Here is a 26,324-nt window from a genome sequence, read left to right as displayed (position 1 = left end):
AAAACCAAGGGTTACTGGTGGTGTGGCTCGAAGGGCTGGAAGGGCCGGTTCCATGCTGAATCTCAATAAATAAATAAAAATAATATTCCATATGGAGACGTTCTGTTACCCTCAGTGTGAAGTACTCCTCACTGACCTGTAAATTAATTACAAAGCTTTATAAATTCCAAACTATAGACCTAATTTCTATCAGTAAGTAACTAATGAGTGCTGTGCACAATGATGAAGTCAGTCAAAAAACACGTCTAATGCACAGCTTATCGATTAAAAAGGTGCAAATGTTTGTCTACAATTCACTTTCCAGGCTAACACTTAACAGCTCAACAGTTACTGTGCCTGAAACAATGTTCCTATTAATAAACCAACTTTTTGAGTTGTTAATAGAGGCAAAGAGATGTCATCTGGGGGAATTAGAACACAGTCTGTAAATGAACAGTAATAACAAGCCCTGATCAACAAACGCAATTAATTTTGTTGTTTAAGAGAACATATGCATTATATTGAAACAGGTTAGGCAACACATCAGCATACCTGAGATCTTTTGATTTTAGCAGACCATAAGACCTGTAAAGCCACTGGCTAGAGGTGTCTTTGTACAGTACGTACATATAAACTGGGCAAATCCAGAGAGTTCCCAGAGATGCCCAGAGGATGAACAAAACCTGAAGGAAGACGGAAGAATCGATGAACACTGCTTTTAAACACCCCTAAAGCTATAATTTCACCAATGACCACAAAGGCTTTTGATCTCTACACTCCTTCATCACAAATTCCCCTTTATGTTCGAAACTAAATTAAACATCCAAGAAATAAAATAGGGGACACACATGTTCTGAGTGTCAGCTGCTGGGTTATACATGCTTTCCATTATTCAGTCAAAGTCAATGTATTTTATGTGAGTAGTCAAATGTCAAATATCTTTCAAAAATTAACACTGTTAAAATCTTATGTTACATATAAAATTGTATGCTTCTATTTATGTTGGAATGAAATGTGATAAAAATTGAAAATAAAATTATGCTAGCCCTACTCCCTCATCCTCACCACAAATTCTTTCCTTTCAGATATTAACCATAAACACAAGAGATTCTGCAGATGCTGGAAATCCAGAGTAACACACACAAAATGCTGGAGGAACTCAGCAGGTCATGCAGCATCTATGGAAAGGAATAAAGAATTGAAGTTTCAGGCCTTGACCCTTCATCAGATATTATCAAGCTTTCTTATGAAAACTACATTTGAATTTGCCTCCCTACTGCCCCAGGCAGCTCATTCCATACCGTACCATTCACAGCATAAGAATATTTTTTCTCATCTCAGTTTTGGTTCCTTGCAAATCATTTTAGAATGCTCTGCCAGCAATCAATATACCTGTTATACCCTGATGATAAATTACTTAAGAAAGACTTGCTCTTTTTACCTTCATGTCATCACCCAAACCACGTAGCAGTTGTAAAGACAAAAGTTTTCTTTTTGAAAATAGAGATTTTCAAGTTTCTGTTAATTTACAACCCACTAAAGCATCATGGTTGCAAGAGAGGGTTCATAAGAATTCAAACTCTTACAGAGTAATAAAAGCTAACATCTGCAATAATGATTCTTTAATGTTCAACAAGCATCCAATGAGCCACTGATCTGCTGTGAATATGGAAAACTTTGTTAGTACAGCTGTTCGGTGTATTAATATGACTCACCAGTCCCTTCAATTGCTGATGGCTTCTATCATTAAGAAACATCAGAATTTTTTTGGGCTGGAGGACAGCCCCAAAGATCCTGAAATGCCAAGTGAGTTAATCATGATTAGTTCCTACTGTGATCTTCCCCGACTGTTCTTTAATATTGTGTGGATCTTGGAGTGAATCTGAGTGACATTTATGGAATTCTGATGAACCCAATGAAGACAATGCTATTTATGGCAAATGTTCTGAGCACATATGGAGATGGGTCTGATTTACTAAAGGTAAAATACACCTTCATGAATATTTGATCTATTTAACCTCAGTTTATGTCTCTGGTTTTATTGTTTTGCTTATCTTTTTTTCCCACTTGCTGCAGACTTTCTTCTGCCTGTCACAACTGCATGCAAAGTTATTCAGCAAGCTATAATACCCTTGGCGAATTCTGCAAGCAAGACTAAGCTGCAGTACACCTCTGCTCTTTCCAGGCATCTGAAATGTTCTTTGGGAGCAGCAATCAATTTCTTTTCTTCTGCCACATTTTACCTTACCGTTTACCGTCCCTGGACTTGCATGTAGTTTTGTGAGCTCTGGCTGAGGTATATTTCTGGTCTCCCAGCAGCCACTGCAGATTTCATAGCCCTTCAAAAAGTGCTGGCAGAGTTGACCACTGTTGGATGAAGAAATGACTGAAGATGCCAATGTAATGACATTCATATGCGCAATGTGCTGGTGAACAGTTATATATTCTTGGAGCAGCACCTCTTTTTGTTCCTGAAAGAACCGTCTTGGGTTGGGATGCTTATAACCATATTAGAAGCATCAATTATACCCTACATTCTGGGTAAACTTGCCATATGGCAAAAATGAAGGGTTATTTCCTGTTGGACTCTGCCTTTGAAAGGCTTAATTCACTAGCAAACAACAAGTGGCTGGAGCTAGGGTTGGGGTTCGAGTTGGGTGATTGAAAACCGACTGGCCCAGTAACAATTTAGGGTTAAACACCAATTTTCTGTTCCCACCCTTCTCATGCAGCTCCCATTCCCCACTTTAATTTAACTTTCTATTGATTAAGAAAAGTGATTAAGATGGAGATTGGAGTGTTAAATTAGTAAGAAATCCAGGATACAATTGTAACCTGGTGACCGTCGGATCTTATTCAGTATTGTTAAAAGTGTACTTAGGCGTCCATCAGGGTAATGTTAGAATAGCTGTCTGTGCCTTTAAGGGAGCCGGTGATGTCATTACGCACGCGCGGGATAGTGGGGAGACCACTTTGCTTTCTGCTGAAGACGTGCTAAGGCAATGGAATTGGGGTTCCTCCCAAGGCTGGGCATGGTGAGGAAAGATTTCCACGAGTGAAGAAATCAACGCTGGGTTGCGTGGCTTATACCAAGTTTGTCACCATCCAAGATTGCCACTACCATATTAGTACTGTATTAGTTCTGGTATTTTTACACTGCAAACGCAATTCTGTCCATACACAAGGGTGTGAATCGAAAGTTAAGCTGAGATTCTAACGGCAAGAACTGGTTGTAAATTCATTCGTTTTGTTTCGCGACCCTCTTCTGGCACTTAAACACCTAAAACAGAATTAGGAATTAAAACCTGAAACAGTCTTTGTTGTCCTGAGTGTGTACTTTTCCCCAGGCTACACAATGGTTTCTGGTCAAGGGTCCATTGGTTAATCGGGGCAGCTGCTTATTTTGAGCAACACTTAAAGAGCAAAAACTGATTGAGAAAATAGCCAGGATTCCCTTTGTTTACTTGAGACACTTCACCGTTTTATTTGGACAAGAGACCATTGCCAAACAATTTCTAATTAGCATCAGTCATGTGTGCTTGTGTGGTCGTTAAGTATTACACCATGCTTAGAGCAAACAGTTTTTAAAAGCGTCTGTCGTAGGTATTTGTGTTCAAAAACCAGTGATTTTTGTCACTGATAATTGGCAAAGAAATAAGCAGTAAGACAATTTAGAACTGTTTTGCTCACTGTGGTTTCAAGCATTCAGGCTTGGAAATGCCAGAAATGGTTGGGAGTAAAAATGAAACAATTTCACTGCTTCAACAAATCATGAACTACAAAGAATTTGAAGGTACTGACAATCATCTTGAATCATCTTTGGTCCCCAAAGGACACTTAGCTTTCACCCATGACTCCAAGTAGCTGTTTGTATGCGACAGCAGCCACACCCTGGTACACTGGTTCAACAGGCGGGCTAAACTAGCTGAGGGAAGCCAGCGGACCTCACACCCCAGGGACATAGGGACGTGCCTGTCTTAGCATGTGAAGTCAGCTCTGGCAGACTGGGCAGATGAGATCTACAGGGTGATCCAAAAGCCAGGAAGGTGGTTCTTCAAAGCTCCATAGAGAGAACAGGGCAAAATGTTGCATAGGAGAACAAGTCATGGTCATCCACTGCAATCAAGGGTGACTTCAGTTATAATGCCTACTTGTCCCACTGGACCCAGATCTCAAGGCTGAGAGTGTGGCTGCCCCGGTACAATGGCATTTCCACTTTAAAAACTTGCACACATGACAGTCTTGAAAAAGGTCTTGGTCTGAAACATCGACTGTTTACTCTTCTCCATTGATGCTACCTGACCTGCTGAGTTCTTCCAGCATTTTGTGTGTGTTGCTTTGGATTTCCAGCATCTGCAAACTTTCTCATGTTTGTGATTGTCAACCAGGTAGTGTTCTAATTTGTTCTGTATTTCATTTAAAAATATAATTTGTCACTCAGTCAAATGGCAGTTTATATTTTTTACACCTTTTACACTATTTCCATGAAACTTAAGCTAATTGGGGCAGCTGCTTAATTGGGCCAAAATGTACTGGTTAACAACTAACAACTGTATTGCCATTGAGAATGTCCATTCTAAGAGTTGCAAAGCAAATTGTGAACTATTGGGAGTTGTGACAAAAGTCAGTTAAGATTATTTGATTAAAATCTACCCCATAAATGTTCATTATAACTGTAACTGCTACTAAAAATTGACAGCCAACTCTGTTTTGGAAGCAGCTTCCAGGACTATTTCAGGAATGTCTATGATAGTTCTGGTCTCTTGGCACTCCTAGAGCATGCATTAGCAGACATCTTTAGACTGCTCCAAAGAAGGAAGAGTCTGGAACAGATGAGGATAGATTATAATATACTGTAAACATACGCCTGAAGAAGATGGCAGAGTTTGTTATTGAAACGTCAGCCATAATTGATACCCACGCTCAGCTGGAAGCCCAAGAAGAGATTATGCATTATATGTCTAACATACCTCATCTGAATTTTCCTGCCCTCTCCAGGATATGCAAAGGCAGAGGTACACTAATCAGCATATTGAAAGTCTGTTAAAAATAATGCCATTCTTTAGGCAAAATATCACGAGTGGCAATACTCTAGTTGCATCACAGCTTCATATAGAAGCACCAATGCCCTTGAACAGAAAATCCTACAAAACATAATTGGTGCAGCCCAGTCCATCACAGGTAAAGCCCTGCCCACCATTGAGCACATCGACATGGAGCGTTGTTGCAGAAAAACAGAATTCATCATTAAGGACTCCCACCACACAGCTCGTGCTCTCTTCTTACTGTTGCCATCAGGAAGAAGGAATAAGAGTCTCAGGACTCACACCATCAGGTTCGGGAATAGTTACTACCCCTCAACCATCAGGGATTGAATCAGTGGGGAGAACTTCACTCAATTTCACTTGCCCCCATCACTGAAATGCTTCCACAACATATGGACTCACTTTTAAAGACTCTTCATCTCATGCTCTCAATAATTATTATTTATTTATTATCATTATCTCTTCCTTTTTATATTTGCACAGTTTGCGTCTTTTGCACACTGGTTGAATGCCCAAGTCTTCCACTGATTCTATTATGGTTATTATTCTATTATGGATTTATTGGGTATGCCCGCAGGAAAATGAATCTCAGGGTTGTATATGGTGACATATACGTACTTTGACAATAAGTTTACTTTGAACTTTGACAAAACTTTCAGAAAGTGCCTCAGAATATTCGTCACCTTCCCTTATCCGGCAGTAGCACTAAAGCAGAAACGTGAAGATATAACAAATGACAGCAGACACCAATGTATTTCAAAGACTAAAAACTTTGCTGAAGAGAAAATAGCGAATTCTCTCACAGCAATTTTCTTACCTACTTGAAAAGCATGATCAATGGGTGAATTGGATTTTAAGGCCACTATTCTTTACTTGAAAATGAACTGAGAGACAGGTGAATCCTCCAGAAACTGAGGCTCCAGCTTCCATATGTTTAATGACCGAGCCAATTCTCTTTTGTGTCGACATGTACAAGGATGAGGAATTGCCATGGTAATGCTATAAGTGACAAATATTACATTTCAATGGATAGTATTGGGTGATTTGGGACAGGAAATCATGCTGCATATTTTGATTATTCTAAGCTTATGCCTAATTTATTATCATAGAGGTGATTTTGACCTATTGCACGATACCCATATTATTTGTTTCCCCTGTTACTTTGCTGATTATATAAATATGGTGGAGCCAAGTAAAACCTAACTGGAGAAAATTTCCAATCACAAAAACAAAAATGAATTTACCAACCAATACTGCTTTTAGCTTGAATTGAAGCCTTAGATTTGAACTAAACTTATTTTGTTATGGCTGATGAAAAGTTTGGAAACAGCTTCAAAGAGAAAAGCATTAGTAACTTTGAGAATGCCTTACTCCTACTGGAAGCTTTCAGAGAAGTCAGGCTGGTAGACACACTTGCCTGACAAAAGTCAGCCAGCACACACATGACCCGTGATGCCAGATTGCCTGTGTTGAGGAGTGTTGCTCCCAAAGGAACACAGTAAATAGCATATTTCCGCTAAGTACTCAGCACAGTGGCCATGATTCTTGACATGTAGACTACTGACATCAAGCAGATTAAGACAAAGTTACTGAGGGAAGTTTACAGCAGGAAGTCTGACCCAAGGCTAACATTTTCTGCTGAGGAAGGGAAACTGACTCACAGACCAGACCATAAGCACAGTCTGTGGGGTCCAGAAGTGGAAAAAGCAGCCTACTGTCTGCAGATGCTGTTGGAAAATCTGACAGCATTCTTCAATATACACAACTTAAAGGAAAGCCATCAATTCATTCTGACTTTAGGTGTGCCGATCATTTTCCCACACTTATTAACCAACAAGTCAAACATTTACCTTCTTCTCAGGCATTACGAGGTCAGAGAGGAGGCGCATAATGAGGTGTTCATGGAATGTAATTTTCTGCTATTGACTCTGGGCTTCCATGTGCTCCTAGTGAAGGAACTCAGTACGATCCCAGATACTCCTTCATTGAGTGGACTCAGGCCAGGAATTTCCATGAGGCAGTCTGGATATCATACTTTTAAGGAAACATTGAGACACCCTTGCTTCATTACCCTGAATGAGGGGTAATCTCTTGCTCAGCTGGATTTGAGAGAGTCTGGTGTTGGACATGCGACTGAGATATCCTATCCAGCAGAATCAAATTAATGTAATTAAAGCTAGGATGCAGGGGATTTTGTCTCAGAAGAGAACGCTGATGTTCAGTAACACACACAAAATGCTGGAGGAACTCAGCAAATCAGGCAGCATTTACAGTACCAGCATCCTGAGATCAACGCCTGATGCTGCGTTCTCCTTGTGACCGTGTGGGTGTTCTCTGGGCATTCCGGTTTCCTCCCAAGGACCAAAACTGTACTGTTTGGTAGATTAATTGGTCATTGTAAATTGTCCTGTGATTAGGCTAAGGTTAAATCGGGGGTTGCTGGGCGAAGCAGCTCGCAGGGCCGGAAGCATGTACTCCACGCTGTATCTCAATAAATAGAAAAGAAACTGAATAAGGTGGGGGAGGGGAAGGAGTACAAACTGGCAGGTGATAAGTGAGACATGAGGGGGGAGGGGGAAGGTGGGTGAGTGGGAGAGGGACATGAAGTGAGAAGAGATTCTCATCCCTTCTCTTCTTCTTACCTGCCATCACCTCCCTCTGTGCCTCCCCTCCTTTCCTTTCTTCCATGGTCACTGTCCTCTCCTATCAGATTCCCTCTTCTTCATCTCTTTATCTTTTTCACCTGTCACTTCCCAGCTTCTTACTTCATTGCCCCTCCTCCTCACCTGGACTCACCTAGCATCTTCCAGTTGGTACATATTCCCCCACCCTCACCCTCTGTTGACTGTTTATCCCCCCACCTCCATAGAAGCTGCCTGACTTGCAGAGTTCCTCCAACATTTTGTGTGTTGCTTAAGATTTCCAGCAGCTGCATAATCTCTGGTGTTTGTTTGTTTTCTTATTCTGCTAGTAGTTTTTGAGGATATTTCAGGGACAACACTGATGGTACATCTCCAGCATTTGGAGGTATCTGCTACAGGCAGTCATGTCTTAACAGAATATGGGAATTGCTGCTGCCTGGCAGACCCTGAACTTAAGTTAGGTATGAAGCCTTGATCTTCATAACCCTCATTAGCATTGTCCATCTTTGATGAGAGGTGGCTCGTCTGACCTGCAAGTTAATCCATGATTGCCAAGGACTCATTGTGCACTTTTATTGGATGAGAATCTTTGTTTCCTGGCGTCCATTGCAATGTCCATTCTGCTATAAGCCTTAGTGAAGAAATCAATAATAACTTGGAGCCTACTTTCCAGATATATGTATTCCCATGTAACACGCTCCATAGCCGAGATTACAGTAGCCTTGAATTTGGGACGTACTGTAGGCTTAATAATTTAGCAGGAGACACAAGAGACAGCAGATATTGGAAACTGGAGAAACATACAAAGTACTGGAAGAACTCAACAAATCAGACAGTATCTATGGAAGGAAATGGGCAGTTAATATTTTGTGTAGAGATCCTTCACCAGAATTGAAGGAAAGAGGGGAGATAGCCAGTATAAAAAACCAAAGGAAAGCGCTTCTTCTGGGGTAACAGTGAACAACAAACATAACAAACAGTAACGTCCTGCAGACAGTTCACGAAACTTCTTTTGAAGTTCAACAGTTCAAAATTTAATATCAAGGTATTGATTCCGTATACAACTCTGTAATTCAATTTCCCACCGGCAGTCACAAAACAACCATGGGACCAACCTGTTCAAAGAAAACATCAAACATCAAACCTCCCTCCCCTTTCAAATATGTTTCTTCCACTAAAGTGTGTGCAATTGGAACCTGTGATTTACATTTTGATGGTGTGTTTTTGGGTCGATTGAGTGATCTTTGTGCCATTTGTTCTTTATTTGCGCGTTGGACTTTTAATGTTTGCTTGAATTGGTTCCGTGGTGTTTCTTTGTGTTGTGACTGCCTGCAGGAGGTCAGATCTCAGAGCTGTATTCTGTATACATACTTTGATAATAAATCTACTTTCAATGTAGAACTTTGAAGAGCTGGCAGCTGATAGGCGGGCCCAGGTGAGGGGATGCCAGGCAGATGAGAGAAGGGGAGAGTGGGAATGATGTCAGAAGCTGGAGGTGATAGTTGAAAGTGACAATGGACTGAAAAAGATGGAATCTGATAGGAAAAGAAGGTGGAGCATGGAATAATGAGAGGGTGATGTGGAGGGAAACCAGAGAGAAGTTTGTGGGTGATGGGCAGATGAAGAGCATGAGGAATGGGAAAGAGATAGCATGATGGGGCCAGTTTATAGTAGTTTAGCATTTGCCTTATAGGTGACTCCATTCCAGCGAGAAGGTTGTTAGAGCAAGAAAGAAGGATAAAAAAAGTGTTGCTTGTCCGCGGTGGACTTGAGTCTGTTGTGGATAAAAAAGATATTCATGCCTCTGCCATACCTGCAACAGGTTCTAAAATACTCTAACCAATCATTGGCAAAAAGAAGAATTATTTCTAAGTATTCCATCAATAAGTAATACTTAATTACAATTTAAATAAAGTACTAAATTATCTCAAAGGAAATCATCTTTTGTTTTTGGAAGAAGAAAGAACAGGGTGTCTCTGTCGCTTCAGTTGCTCGGGCCTTGTACTTGACTGCACAACAGAAGTTGCATAGACTGCCATCTCCACTGATGTTCCGTCTGAACCATTCAACCTTCCTCCCAATATTTTATATCTCCAAGAGTGCTGTCAAAGATCACCATTTTCCAACTGATCCAAATGTTCACTCTAAATGTCAAAAAATGTTATTGTTAAACTGAAATTGAACTGAGCTGTCAGTATCAGTGGTATTTTCTGCAATACACTCTGGTAGAAACAGCAAAGCGAAAGAAACCACCAGCTGATTCTATACCGTAACTCGGGGACTGGGGATACCCAGGACTTATTTGAACGGGAGTGGGTATTCTATGGCAATTATCTTTAGAACTGTCAGCTGAATATCCCTTGGATCTGGTCTCTAGTCCCAGCTTGGTTCAGGTGTGGCCAATCCCAGTTGCTTCCCGTTCCAAGACAATATACATCCACTTTACAAGGATAATATTCATTGCATTGGGACAAGTGCAGAACTCAGCAAGTGATGTAAATGAAAATAATTTATTTAATCTCTATTTTGACCAAAGAGAAATAAAGAATGATAAAAATGAAACAAAATCTATTGTTCTCTAAGCGAAGACTTTGAAAAATGAATGATTTGGTGGTGGTGGGGGTTGAAAATAACTGTAACAATGGTTTATAACTGTTAGATTTTATTTATTTATTGAGATACAATACAGAACAGGCCCTTCCGGCCTTTGGAGCAACTTCACCCACCAACCCCCAGTTTAACTCTAGCCTACTCATGGGACAATTTACAATGATCAATTAACCTATTAACCTCTATCATCCCCTATCAACCCCTATCATCTTTGGACTGTCAGAGGAATCCCACGTGGTCATGGGGAAAATGTACAAACTCCTTACAGACAGCAGCGGGAATTGATCCCAGGCCGCTGGTATTGTAATGCGTTGTGCTAAACACTACACCACCAAGCTACAGTGAAAACAGTTACGCCATCCATGTAGATCACTACCTTGAGGTAGCACAAGACAAAAGGAATAAGAGAATGCAGAATATAGTGTTATGGTTACAGAGAAAGTTTAGTGGAGGCAGACAATATGGTGCAAGGCCACAATGAGGTAGAATGTGAGGCAGAATCCACTTTGTCATACAAGAGACCTGTTCAGTATTCTTAATATAGCAGTATGTGCCTTCATTGTTTTTATATCTTCTGTCTGATGGGAGGGGAGCGAAGCCAGCATGTCCAGGGTGAAAGGGTCTTTGATTACGTTGGTGGTTTTACCAAATCAGTGAGAATTGTAGACAGAGTCCATGGAGAGGACCTATTTTAAGATGACAACTGTAAAAAGCTACTCAGTAGATACAGCCATTATTATTCATCTTTTAGTTTGGGGAAGCCTTAGTATGCTGAACATCAAGAATGGCTGTTGGGGGCTAATTGGATGCTCTCAGAAACTGTAAAATAGCATTCCAGGATGTACCAGAGGTAAGGTTTCTGCTATATGCTGTCAGGGTTGTCATACCATGTCACCGCCGAAGCCTCCAAATGGGTTGAGAGGGATAATAAATCAGCCATGATGGAATGACAGAGCAGACCCAATGGGTTGAATGGCTCCGAAAGCTTATGATCTTGTACCTTGTTGGTTGCCCCCTTGATGCAGAGACCAGTCCTCTTCACTAGCCTAGGTAACTGCCAGCAGGCAAGCAAGGACTATAGATTATTAGTCAGATCCAGTGTGGTTCAGCCCATTACCAATATCAATTCCAAAATAAAAGAAGGAAAATAAAGTATCAATCAAAATTTGAGCATATGAGGTGAGGGGAAAATGATAGGTTAAAAGCAGTAACATGTGAAAAATGAATAGGAAATATGGGAACTTTGAAAATGAAAACTGGGATTTGGTGTGTAGCTGAAGTAGTCTTTATGTGGAGGTCCAGGAGGGGGAGGGATGGAGCCAAGAGCTGGACAGGTGATTGGCAAAAGGGATATGAGAGGATCATGGGACAGGAGGCCCGGGGAGAAGGAAAAGGGCGAGGGGGGGAAAATCCTCTCATATCACCTGTCCAGCTCTTGGCTCCATCCCTCCCCCTCCTGTCTTCTATCATTTCGGATCTCCCCTTCCCCCTCCCGCTTTCAAATCTCTTACTAGTTCTTCCTTCAGTTAGTCCTGACGAAGGGTCTCGGCCCGAAACGTCGACTGTACCTCTTCCTAGAGATGCTGCCTGGCCTGCTGCGTTCACCAGCAACTTTGAAGCAGTAAACAGGTTCTGCAGACTTTATGACCAGAAAATTCAATTTAGCTTAAATGAATGCAATATAAACTATCTTTTGGTCAATTTGTATCACTTTTGAAATTCAACTGGCCATTTGTGTAGAAGGTGACGTTTACTGGGTCTGCTGTCAGTTTTGTCCACTTTCAATCATTCCCTGACATACTGGGGCTAAAATTAAGGTTTAGAATTCCTCAGCTGATCAGAGTCAGTTTGGAAAGTTTTGGAAAGAATAAGTAATGTTGACAAGACTGAAGGATGTTTAGGTGATGTAGTGACTGCAGACGGGGCTAAGGAGAACTTTTAAATAGACATCTGATTAAGGTCCTCACAGGAGACTGTTTCCTGAATTTGAATGATGTCCAGAAGTCAAGGGCTGGGGACTCAATTATTTTCAGCATTTCTTAACTACTTAGACGGTGAGATTAGAAATCCATATTACCAAGCTTTTCAATACAAACCTAATAGTGTAATGGAACCGTTAACTTGTAAAAATATAATTAGAGATTAAAATTAAAATTATGGCAAATATAATTCAATGAGGACAAATGTGGGATTTTCACTTCAGACATGGAAATAACACTTCTTAAATAAGAAAATTAACAGCATTTAAAGTCAAAGGAGACTTGGAGGTCCACATAAATATCAAATGGAAATTATTCAAAAATTTTTATGAAATGTTGAGTTTGTGTTGGGAGAATACAAATATGAAGGCTTTGGAATTAAGCTACAACAGTTTGAAAACCTGCGTAGGTTGACACTTTCGGAGGAATTTATTGACACTGAGGAGAGGGTAGGGTAGATCTACCAGCAGGATACCTGTGGATTAAATTACGGGGGAGATAACACAAATAAGGGCTGTTTTCCTGCAGTTTAGAAGGATAGGGGGTGATTTGATTGAAGTTTTCAAAATATTAAGAGAATCTATCTATTTTGAGAGTTCAAAACAAAGTACTTAGGAGTATTAAAATTTAGAAACAACTCATGCAAGGTAAAAGTGTAAAGATTTGAAATAGATTTTCCCAAATATCACATGATGCTATGTCAATTTATAATCTTAATCTAAGGTTAATTTCTACTTTACTTTATACTTTATTTATACTTTGTACTTTGTTGTCGCTAAACAATTGATACTAGAATGTACAATCATCATAGCGATATTTGATTCTGTGTTTCCCGCTCCCTGGATTACAAATCGATAGTAAATATTAAAAATTTAAATTATAAATCATAAATAGAAAAATTAGACAAATAGAAAGTAAGGTAGTACAAAAAAACCGAGAGGCAGGTCCGGATATTTGGAGGGTACGGCCCAGATCTGGGTCAGGATCCATTCAGCAGTCTTATCACAGTTGGAAAGAAGCTGTTCCCAAATCTGGCCATACGAGTCTTCAAGCTCCTGAGCCTTTTCCCGGAGGGAAGAGGGACAGAAAGTGTTTTGGCTGGGTGGGTCATGTCCTTGATTATCCTGGCAGCGCTGCTCCGACAGCGTGCAGTGTAAAGTGAGTCCAAGGACGGAAGATTGGTTTGTGTGATATGTTGCACCGTGTTCACGATCTTCTGCAGCTTCTTCCGGTCTTGGACAGGACAACTTCCATACCAGGTTGTGATGCACCCTAGAAGAATGCTTTCTACTGTGCATCTATAAAAATTAGCAAGGGTTTTCTTTAGTTTTCTCAGGAAGTAAAGGTGCTGGTGGGCCTTCTTGGCAGTGGACTCTGCTTGGTTGGACCAAGTCAGGTCATTTGTGATATTGAACTCAAGGAACTTAAAGCTTTTGACCTGTTCCACTTGCGCACCACCGATGTAAATCGGGCCTTGTGGTCCGCTACTCCTTCTGAAGTCAACAGCCATTTCCTTCGTCTTGCTGACGTTGAGGGATAGGTTATTGTCTTTGCACCATGCCACCAGGTTCTTAATTTCCTCTCTGTACTCAAACTCATCATTACCCGAGATACGGCCTACAATTGTTGTGTCATCAGCAAATGTATATGCTGAGTTCGATGGAAACTTGGCTACACAATCATGGGTGTACAGTGAGTACAGCAGGGGGCTGAGTACACAGCCTTGTGGGGCACCGGTGCTCAGAGTGATTGTAGAGGAGAGCTTGTCCCCTATTTTTACAGCCTGGGTCCTGTCTGTGAGGAAGTTGAAGATCCAGCTGCAGATCCTAGTGCTAAGGCTCAGGTTACAGAGCTTAGGAATCAGTTTATTTGGAAGGATTTCTTTTTTATAAATCAAAGCATTTAAGAAATATGAGGGAAAATAGGCATAACTATTTAGTCCATCAGTCAACTGTGACTTCATTAAATATCAAAGCAGGTTATGGGGCTTAATAGCCTACTCCTGTTCTTGTCTTTGCTTCTCTGTTCCCTTGAGAAAGATTGACAATTCAATTGCACGAATGGAGGAGTGGAGATTGGAAGTGGAAGACAAACAACATAAATACAAAGCAACTTAAGGCCGGAGAGGAAGGAAAGCAAAGGGTCTCAATGAATACATGGTGAGAATAGGGAGGATTTCTGCAGAGGAAGCTTAGAAGAATAGGACTGCTGGGAGTTCTGTAGGATTTTTCTTGAGATTTTATTTTATTTTTTTCGCCTGCTAACCAGCCAAATTGACAGGTTGGCTGCTTTTTGGGTGGGAAAGCAGCCAAGGAGCACAGTGAGCATATGTCAGTGGTTCTAATTCTGAGAGCAGGAGGGTGGGGTGCTGGACAAATTACATGGGGAGAAAGATTGCAAAGTTAAAAATCAGCAGGTTAACACACATAGAATCAACTGGGCCACTTCTTTTTAACTTCTTCCCACCTACACCCTATCCTTGGTGGTCAAAATCCACACCACTACCTTATGATTACAGGAACAGAAAATAGGACCATTTTTCTTTTGGCTCTGAACAAATTATTTCTAAATCAATCCTAAACACAATAGGAAAATGTACTTTAGACCCAAAGAAATAAAATGTGTGGGGATGTCGTTTTGGCTGTAGATTCTTCATTGGAATTGAAATGATGCTTTCAGGTTGCTTGGAACATTAAACTGCCCTTATACATTAAACTATTCCAGGAAGGGTCAATCCAGATTTCAGATGGTGCTGGTTGGTACAATAAGGGATAAACCACCCTGAACCCACCCTACTGCCCAGACCCTCTGGCTGCAGGCCTCATCTACTTCTTAGAGGTGTAGGAGCGGATGAGATTGAGTGGGATCCTGGAATCTCTGCATTGAGAGCCTGTTCCCAAGATGCCATGAGATCCATGGACCTCTTCTCATTGTCAAAGAATTTCAATTCTTTTTAAGTGTTCATAATAGTCAAGAGACTACTATGTCTCCATCAAAAGGATTTAAATAATTAAAATTATAGGAGAATAAATGATTAAAGCACTTTAAGAGACTAAAGCATAATTAAAATCTATTTTATGCCAAATAAACACGTATTTTGTTTACAGGACTGTTGACTGTGTTCAAGTGAATGGGGTTGATGTCAGTACAACGGCTGGGAGCTGGGGTTGAGGGTAAGCTTATGGATGGAAGAATTGAAGAGCAGTAGGTCACTGTCCCCTGTCCACACCCAATCCCCATACTTATTCTGCATGCAGAGATTTGAATGCACTATAACTAAGACCAAGTAGTGCACTTGTCACAAGAAGCAGCTATTTCGGATTTTAAATGTTGGTACCTTCTATGGATCCTTGCAAATGGACAGTGGGATTCATGGCGCTGTCTACTGGGAAGAAGCTTGGATGCAATGAGGTGAACGGCTTCATTCCATACTGCAAAAAGTGAGTAGATCTGTTCCTGTCCTCGGGCAGAGGGCCAGATGCGATGTGCGGCTGATTCCTCTGTTGAACATGTCAGTGCCCCAGTGCTCAACTCCCTCATGACTCTGGGAGCAGAGCAAGTGGTCAGGAAAATTTAATTTACTGGATACCTCTTACAGATGTAGAGTCGTAGAACACTATAGCACAGAAAAAGGCCCAGTTGTCCATGCCGAGCTATCGATCTACTGAGCCCCATTGATCTGTACCAGTACCAATGCCCTCCATGCCCCTCCTATCCAAATTTCTCAGAAATTCTGAAATCAAACCCATTCCACCACTTCTGCTGGCAGCTCGTTCCACACTCTGACTATCATCTGAGTGCAGAATGTTTCCCCTCATGTTCCCCTAAAATATTTCACCTTTCACCCTTAACCCACGACTTCTAGTTCTAGTCCCACCCAATCTCAGTGGAAAAAGCCTGCTTGCATTTACCCTATGTATACCCCTCATAATTTTGTATGCTTTATCAAATCTCCTCTCAATCTTCTATGTTCCAGGGAATAAATTCTTAACCAATCAACTTATCCCTATAACTCAGGTCCTCAAATGCTGGCAACATCCTCGCGTATTTTCTCTGTACTCTTACGATCTTATTGATATCTTTTCTATAGGTAGGTGACCAAAGCTGCATACAAATAGGCCTCACCAATATCGTACTGTATACAACTTGAACATAACATCCCAACACATGTTCTCAATACTTTGATTTATGAAGGCCAATGTGCCAAAACTCTCTTTATGACTCTACCTGTGACACCATTTTCAATAAATTATGGACCTGTATTCCCAGATCCCTCTGATCTAGCACACTCCGTAGTGTCCTACCATTCTCTGCTTAAATCCTATACTGGTTTGTCCTCCCAAAGTATAACACTTCACACTTGTCTGTGTGAAATTCCATCTGGTATTTTTCAGCCAATTTTTCCAGCTGGTCCAGATCTTTTGCAAGCTTTGATAGTTTTTCTCACTGTCCACTATACCCCCCCGCCCCCACCAATCTTATTGTGACCCACAAAGTAGTTCTTTCAGTTTACCACATTATAATCCACATTGCTGGTACAGATGGCAAACAGCAACAGACCCAGCAACTATCCCTGTGGCACTCCACTGGTCACAGGCCTCTTGTCAGGGAAAAAAACCATCTACAACCACTCTCTGGCTTCTCCCATGTAAACCAATGTCTAACCCTCATCTAGAATGCCAAGCAACTGAACAGTCTTGACCAATCTCCCATGTAGGACATTTTGCATTTAGCCATCAACACATGGAAATCCAACAGATGCTGTTGCTAGGTTTGGCCCATTGTTTGTTGGTATTTCATAAAACTTGCCCTAGTAAGAGTCCAACACTAAATTGAGAAACATAAATTCACATCAGCAAAACATTCCAAGGATAAATTTTGTGTAAAACTGCAAAAATATTCTTCTGGAGAAGAAAAACAAAGCCTGATTTGACATTTCTGCCAAATGGATTAAATTAAGCACTTCCTGCACACAACAGTTAGTTTTAATTTAATTGTTGATAAGCTGCTTTATCTCCCTTTCAGGGATCATAAATAAACAAAGCAAGAGGCACTGATTCCTTTATGATGTGCTATTAGGTATGTGCAGTTTAATTTAAATACAACTGCTTTGGCAGGGCATTTATAAACAGACTTATCATATGTAATAATTATTAGAAAGGAAAGGGGCCCATGCCCCCTACATGCAATGCAACTTCTGTTGAAACTTTTTTTTTAATCTTTACTGCAGCAATGAGAATCCAGACAACATTAACTCTACAGAAGCAAAGGATTATACTGGAAATACATAAAGCCTTTAAGCTCATATTTCCTTGCTTGTGGCAGCCCTGCAATATTGAAATATTAAGTTACAGTTTATATTACTGGACACCTGATATTGACACCTAATGCTTTATTTTCCCCTGTGTACTTTGGACATATATGCTATTTTCATTTGGTGTATAAATCTGCAGTTGGAGGCAACACATACAAAATGGCACAGGACTCTTTCATAACCTCAGTACCCCTAGCTTTCTCCCATAACCTCACAAGTCCAGTCACAATAAAGCCACTGTCTAGACTTCATAAAGGAGACATGGGACAGGTGATTCCTTGCATTGATTTACTCTTTGTTCGAAAGGTGAGGTTGTGCAAAAATATATTAATGGAAGCAGATATTGTGTGTGGGCTGAGACAGTGTTTGCTCACATAAACCTTTTAGAAGTTACTTGTTGCAAAACAAATCTATATTCTTATACAGGAGTTTACTTAACTTCCAACTCTGCTTTAGTCTTCAACAGCACATCAAAAAAAAAACTGGAGGAGCATCTATTCCACTTCCTACATTTACTTCAGCTACAGAAACATAAGATCACCGCAATTGAGGCAAAACTGTGCCCTCACTGCAATAGCAGCAATGCTGCATTTTTGCACATTTTTGTATTTTACATTTTGTACTTCTAAAACCAAGACTCTTGCTGTTGTTGTAGCATATTTGTTAAGATCACATACACACAGTGGCCACTTTACACCTATATACTCACCAGTTAAGGCAATTTATTAATCAGCCAATAAAGTGGTATAAAAGCATGCAGACATGGTCACAAGGTTCAGTTGTTTTTCAGGACAAACATCAGAATGGGAATAAAATGTGATCAAAGTGACTTTGACCATGGAATGATTGTTGGTGCCAGATGGGGCAGTTTGAGTATCTCAGAAACTGTTGATCTCCTGGGATTTTCACACACAACTGTCTCTAGAGTTTACAGAATACAGTACAAAAAACAGAAAACATCTAGTGATTGGCAGTTCTGTGGGTGAAAAAAAGCCTTGTTAATGAGAGAGGTCAGAGAAGAATGGCCAGACTGGTTCAAGCTGACAGGAAGGCGACAATAACTCCAATAACCACGTGTTACAACAGTGGTGTGCAGAAGAGCATCTCTGAATGTACAACATGTTGAATCCTGAAGTGAATGGGTTACAATGGCAGAAGATGAAGAACATACACTCAGTGCAGACTTTATTAGGAATAGCAAGTGCCTAATAAATTGGCCCTGAGCAGAGAGAAACTAGAAGTATCATTGATTGGCAACTGAAAAAAAAACTAAAGATGGCAGCATACTTCAATGATAGGACATTGGCAAATGCTCAGAGCAGGGCTATTTAAAAACTGATTTTCCCAATATCTGAAAACATTAAAAGCTTATAATAACGTCTTGGAGGTTGTGTGTGGGGGTAACATGTGAGCTGAATACAGAGAAGATTTGGTGTGGAACGATTGTTAGGAACACCAACCAAGAAGTGAAGGAGTTTTAATTGGAATCAAAAAGTGCTGGAAATACTCAGCAGCCAGGGATACTTATGTGGAAGAACAGAGTCAACCTGTTACACCGAACCCTCAGCAACATGAAACCTTTAGCTGTTAACTGTAGACTTGGTATTCCCAGCATGTTCTGCCTTCTTTTCAGATTTCCAACAACAACATTTTTGTTTTAGTTATAGAATTTGATGTGGAGACTGGAAATATGGACAGAGTACAAAGTTTTAGTGGGCTTTTCATGGTTGAGTAAAGGTAGGAAAACAAAGTGCTTTTGGAAGACAGTACGATAACGGCTGAAAGGAACAATGGGAAGAGTAATTAGCTTCTCTGCCAGACTTTCCCTTCTGTTTTTCATCAGTCCCAGACCTTTGAATGCAGATACAATAATTCTTCTCAGCCAGTGCTTAAAGTTGAACAACTGAGTAGTTACTGGCCGTTTTAACTTTTTCTCTCATTTTAGATTGTGGATTAATAATGAAGATTGAATTTCAAAAGAAAAATTAGCTCACTGAATATACAGGGGTCATTTTACCAGCTGTTCATCAAACTTGCCGTGGACAAAGTAAGGCAACGGCCAGGGAGAGGTATTAAAATGCAAATTTGAAGTTAAGAACTCAGAGGGAGTATGGTATCCCACATATAACACTGAAGTATAGCCACATAATCGCTGGAAAGTTGTCCTCAACTCCTAAAGTAAACATTCTTCAATTTCCAAAACATTGCATTAACATCTGTTGTTGAAACCTTTATACATGTCCTCATCAATTGAAATATGATTACTCAATTTCTTGCTTGGCTAGCTCTCGCCCTCCACCCTTCAAAAGATCCACATCTCCCAAAACTCTGCTGCTGATACTCTATCCCACACCCTCATCCTCACTGACACACATTGGCTCCCAATCACACATTAATCCTTTGTCTTTAAATCATGCCATGGCTTCTTTCCATGCAGCTCGTAGGTGACTTTGGCATTTCAAGTATTTGCCAGATCCCTTCAGAGGAGTACCGCTTATGAGGGCACATTCAGAAGGAGGATATATTGCCAATATTACTTCAGCAATCGATCTTTAGACCTGAACTTGGATTGTAGATTGAACTTAAAATGCAGGCCTGGGCAATAGTTTCCTGGAGCTAAGTGAAAACCAGACAATGCTGATTAACATTCATTTTGGGTGCCTGGTGTATGGGTGCGAAGAAGGAGGCATGAAAATTATATGTAATTCAAAGGAAGCATTGTAGATACATTATAAATATAGAATTGTACTTCCACTACCTTTGATCTTTGGCATAAAACATGTCATGTAATATTGGGTCCGAATAAGCCTCTTCCTCCGAAAGTGTCCCATTTTGTTGAATAAAACACTTCTGTATCCACTAGCTTCAGTGTTTCACTGGTGATTTGGTTCACATTACATTATAACAATCATTTTCCCATTCTTCCCCCCTTTCTTTACATTCTTTTCTCCAAATATTGAATGCTGCTTTTGAACATGTAGCCTAATTTTTTCCTTATCTTCCTCCAGTCCTACAAACTTCTCCTTATGAATCAAGCTAAAAACCTCCCCTAATTTTGGATTTTCTTTTACATCACTTTCCCTTAGCCAGCCATCTTTGGCTCTGCAGGTCCCCCTCAAACTCCTTCACATCTCACCCTTCCTACTTCCCCATAATACTTTGAAGTCCTCAGTTCTGCCATGCTTTTGTTCACTCCTCTAATTCCCCTGATGTTTTGGTGTCACAGCCATTTGATGTATCTGTAACGTGCCTATGCGCAATTTGTTAAATCAAAGACGATATTCAAACTTCTTTTATTATCCAGTAGTTGTGCAGCACTATGTTGTCTGAATGAACGAGGAGGTACGCCATCTGCTGAAGGCTAGACCTGTGGCATTCAAGTCTAGTGACCCAGGCCTGTACCAGAAAACCAGGTATGAATTGCAGAGGGCTACTTCAAGGGCGAAAAGACAATTTCGAATTAGGTTGGAGGCGACATCAGATGTACGACAACTCTGGCAGGGTCTGCAAGACATTACTTCCTACAAAGCAAAACCCAATAACATGAATGGCAGCGATGCTTCACTACCAAATGAACTCAAAGCCTTCTATGCCCACTTTGAAAGGGAGAATATAACTACCTGTGAAGATCCCTGCTGCACCTATTGACCCTGTGATCTCTGTCTCAGAGGCTGATGTTAGACTGTCTTTAAAGCGAGTGAACCCTCGCAAGGTGGAAGGTCCCGATGGAGTACCTGGAAAGGCTCTGAAAACCTGTGCCAACCAACTAGCGGGAGTATTCAAGGACATTTTCAACCTCTCACTACTACGGGCGGAAGTTCCCACTTGCTTCAAAAAGGCAACAAATATACCAGTGCCTCAGAAGAATACTGTAAGTTACCTTAATGACTATTGCCGGGTAGCACTCACATCGACAGTGATGAAATGCTTTGAGAGGTTGGTCATAATTCGACTGAACTCCTGCCTCAGCAAGGACCTGGACCTATTGCAATTTGCCTATCACCACAATACGTCAACGGCAGATGCAATCTCAATGGCTCTCCACACGACTTTAGACCACCTGGACAACACAAACACCTATGCCAGGATGCTGTTCATCGACTATAGCTCAGCATTTAACACCATCATTCCCACAATACTGATTGAGAAGTTGCAGAACCTGGGCCTCTGTACCTCCCTCTGCAATTGGATCCACGACTTCCTAACCGGAAGACCACAATCTGTGCAGATTGGTGATAACGTCTCCTCCTCACTGACGATCAACACTGGTGCACCTCAGGAATGTGTGCTTAGCCCACCGCTCTACTCTCTATATACTCACGACTGTGTGGCTAGGCATAGCTCAAATACCATCTATAAGTTTTCTGATGATACAGCCATTGTTGGTAGAATCTCAGATGGTGATGAGAAGGCATACAGGAGTGAGAGATGCCAACTAGCGGAGTAGTGTCGCAGAAACAACCTGGCATTCAATGTCAGTAAGACAAAAGAGTTGATTGTGGACTTCCGGAAGGGTAAGACAAAGGAACACATACCAATCCTCATAGAGGAATCAGAAGTGGAGAGAGTGAGCAGTTTCAAGTTCCTGGGTATCAAGGTCTCTGAGGATCTAACCTGGTCCTAACATACTGATGCAGTTATAAAGAAGGCAAGACAGTGTCTACACTTCATTAGGGGTCTGAAGAGATTTGGTATGTCAACAAATAGACTCAAAAGCTTCTATAGATGTATCATGGAGAGCATTCTGACAGGCTGCACCACTGTTTGGTCTGGGGGTAGGGGGTGGCTACTGCACAGGACCGAAAGAAGCTGCAGAGGGTTGTAAATCTAGTCGGCTCCATCTTAGGTACTAGCCTACAAAGTACCCAGGACATCTTCAAGCAGCGGTGTCTCAGGAAGGCAGCGTCCATTATTAAGAACCTCCAGCACCTAGGGCATGCCTTTTTTTCATTGTTACCATCAGTTAGGAAGTACAGAAGCCTAAAGGCAGACACTCAACGACTCAGGAACAGCTTCTTCCCCTCTGCCATCTGATTCCTAAATGAATATTGAACCCTTGGACACTACCTCACTTTTTTAATATATATTATTTCTGTTCTTGCACAGTTTTTAATCTAGTCAATATACTTATACTGTAAATGATTTTCTTATTTATTAATATTAATATTTTATTTTGTTTTTTCTCTTCTAGATTATGTATTGCATTGAACTGCTGCTGCTAAATTAACAAATTTCACGACACATGCCGGTGATAACAAACCTGATTCTGATTCTGATTATGACATCTGAGAGATTAATCTGTTTAAAATGCATACTTTCATCTCTGTACTTCCTGGTATGATATTCAATCAGTGACATTGACCTGCAAACAAAATGAATTAGTGCTGAGTGTATAGGTTCTAGCACTTTCTTCATTGACTTACATAAACAGCAGTGTGCAGTGTTCTTCTGAGTTATCAGCTAGGCCCTGTTCTTCAAAAAGTTCTGAAAAGGCTGTTTAAAAGGTGTCACAACAGGTCAAGGGGGATCAGCTATCACACTTTTTAATCTGTTTCTGCACTTTGATCTTGATATTCCACAGTTGACAATAAATAATTAGCCATGATTGGCAAAGTGATAAAACCCTTGGGCATCTTGCAGAACTTTGGCCATAACAGCATTAGTAGCTTTAGTAAGAACTAACCGGTAAATAGGACATCTCATATTCCTGAGTGGTACTCCTAAGGGGTCAGATTTATTCTGACTGGCAGGCCTCAATTGTTACAGAAAGGAAGGAAATGGCAGGAGGGAGAAGGAGGTGTGTGTGTGATTCTGGCCGGGACATCTGGAAAAGCCAAAATCACAGCAGTCCTGGTGAATTTAACGAGAAAACTTTTTAAAAGCCCATTTTCTGCCTAGACAGGAAGCCCAATAGTAGAGTCACAGCTAGGGTCAGCTGAGATGTTCCATCAATTAGAAGAGATCAAGGCACAGGCCATGAACGGTGATTTAGCGTGTAACAATGGAGTACAGAAGGAGAGATAGTGGGGAGAGTGGGTTAGGAGTCTGCAGCTCATATGGAGCAGGGCTAAAGATAGCCAACTGATCACAGCGAGGCAGGCATAATGTGACAGAGGATTCACTGCCAGGACAAAGGGGAGCTCTTCCCAGATCTGGCAGCAACTGTTTGCAGCCCGTAAATTCAAATGGCTCTTACATTGCAAAGAAAGCAGTCTTACTCAATTTCTAGAATCACAGACCCCCCCTTATGAAGTAGCTTACTCAGTTGTCCCTAAATCGAGTGCTGTTGACTTGGAAGTATGAGTACACGTGCCAGGTTTTATCCTTTTCTCAGCTTAATTGCTTTGTAACTCCCAACTGTTCACTAAAGTGGAAAGGGTAGGGGTTTCTTGATTGTCCTGTCACACACTTATCACATTGTAGCACCAGAGTCAATAATACTGTGTCCAAAGCAGTGTTTATTGCACTTTGGAGGTGCCCCAGTGCTGGCGGAAGGAGCTGAAACAAACTGGGGCAGAGAAATAAAAACCACAGTCCATTGCTGCCAGCCAGATGGTTATGATTGGATAAATAACATTGGAGATATGTCTCATCTAATGTTGCTGGCCCACTCCCAGGACTCTGATAGTCCAAGGGCGGACTACAGCATCAAGTTATCAAACAATTGCCAAGTAATGTCCAGTACGCAGCCAGAAAGGAAGAGAAGATCCCATCCTGCTTCATCGTAGTTCCTCTGCTTAATGTGAACCTAATTGAAACCCAAGCCATAATCTGTTCTTCTGAAAGTCCCAATGAAACATAATGAAAGTAATCCTGATGATTTTTATTATAATCCCCTTCAAGAAAAAGTGTAGGAAATTACCTCCTTTTAGTGCTTATTTGTTTAATACTAGTTAAAGATGAATTAGAATGAATACTGCCTGACCAAAAAATGATTCATGATCTAAATCTGTTGCCAAGGAAGCTGTTTGTCAACAGGTAGAAGGAAGAACTCTCTTTATACCCATCATCAAGTATTGCATCCTCAGGCTGGGCATTTTATAATTGGACTAACTAAGCTATTTGCCCAAAGAATACCAAACAGCATAATATGGAAAAGGTTGCAAGGCAATCTCATAAAACATTTCTGCCCTATGCCTTCCAAACAGAAATTTGTACTCAGATTCCATCATAAATGCTTTTTTTCATACCAAAATAAAATGAACACTGAATTATAAATCAAAGCTGACAAGCAATAACTAATTTTGTTCTCAATGATGCATAAAAATATGAAATAATATTTGTGGGAAAATCTGCAAGAGAATGAAAAAATTATAATTCCATTAATTGCCCCTTCCAGATGTTATTACACATTGAAATCCTTATATTCCCTCTAGACCATCTTAGTACAAAAAAGAATGTCAGACCACAGTCTATGAAAGACGCAGGGCTGGTGTACACGTAGTTGTTCCTAAATTGATGCCAGAAACTTTCATTCCTTGGATTCAAGTTAGAAACTGGATAACACCAGTGTAATGGAGCTCTCCTCAAGACAATATTCAGATTGTCATTTCAGCTCTTTACAGGACCCAGAGCTTTGCTTAGAAAGCTTGCGTTGCACATAAAGGTGTGAAAAATAGGAGGTAATAGTGGGTTTTGTTGGTCTATATAAGCTAATTTCCAAACTTTAAAACTGCAATTCATGGAATCTCTCCTGAATACATCCTAGCCTTCCAACACTGCTCCCAGCTGTGACATTTTGGCACAAACATAACACATCCCGGTACTGAAAAGGATTATGAGTGGATACAGCTAATATGGCCATCTGTGCGTTAATTTCTTCAAATGTCCTGCTTGGCAATATTCTGATCCAGTTTTGGAAATATTAGCTGAGACGCTTACTTTTTCAATGCTACAAAATCCAAAGTAGATTTATACCCAGTGTAAATCACGTTAGTAATCACTTCCTGGTGAAATTCCGTTAATAGTGAAATTACACCTAGCCTTTCTATTCACATTACAAACCTAACATTATCCCTACAGCAGGCAGATACCTTACAACATCGTGGTGTCACATAGTCAAACAACATGAATCAGAGTCTTTGGTCCATTCTGGCCATTGTATTTATCTATCCATCCTAGTACTTAACCTTCCATGCCATGGCATTGCAAGTGGTCATTTACGTACGTCATAAATGTTGTGAATCCCTGCCTGCATCGCCCTCTCAGGCAGTGCATTTCAACCATCTTTCAGTGAATAAAAATCTCCTTTCAAATCCCCTCCAAAGTTCCTATGCCTACCCTTATAAAACTATGTCTTCTGGTTATAGGCATATCTGTTAAGGGGAAATGGTTTTCATTACCCACTCTATCTATACTCTTCATAATATCATGTAACTCACTTCACCCACCACCCCTGGTCTCTGATCTCAAACCTCTGCTGCCTTGTGGGTGTACCTACACCTCAGGGACTGCAGCGGTTCGAGAAGGCAGCTCATCACCACCTCCTCAAGGGCAGCTAGGGATGGGCAACAAATGCTAGCATAGGTGGTGACATCCCCATCCCGTAAATGAACAAATAAATTAATAAATAACATCCACTCATGGGAAGGGCTTCGGGAGTAAACCCCCATTCTTCAAAGAAAATAAACTCAGGTAACATTGTGGTGAATCACTTCTGCACTCTCTCCAATTGCAATCCCTTCCTGCTGTCTGGTGAGAACGGCTGTCAGTACTCGATAGATGTAACATAACTAATGCTGAATATAAACTCTCG

At 40.8% G+C, this 26,324-nt stretch overlaps 1 protein-coding gene across 2 annotated transcripts in view; it reads right to left on the bottom strand.

The window, feature by feature from the left end:
- LOC140185772 (disintegrin and metalloproteinase domain-containing protein 12-like) overlaps positions 1-26,324 on the bottom strand; it is a 397,254-nt gene that overhangs the window by 259,996 nt on the left and 110,934 nt on the right. The window lies entirely within an intron of this gene.

This window comes from Mobula birostris, chromosome 21 (assembly GCF_030028105.1).
Source record: "Mobula birostris isolate sMobBir1 chromosome 21, sMobBir1.hap1, whole genome shotgun sequence".
Lineage (NCBI taxonomy): Eukaryota > Metazoa > Chordata > Chondrichthyes > Myliobatiformes > Myliobatidae > Mobula > Mobula birostris.
Note: the sequence above shows the minus strand (reverse complement) of the source record. Positions and strands in the feature narration are given on the sequence as shown.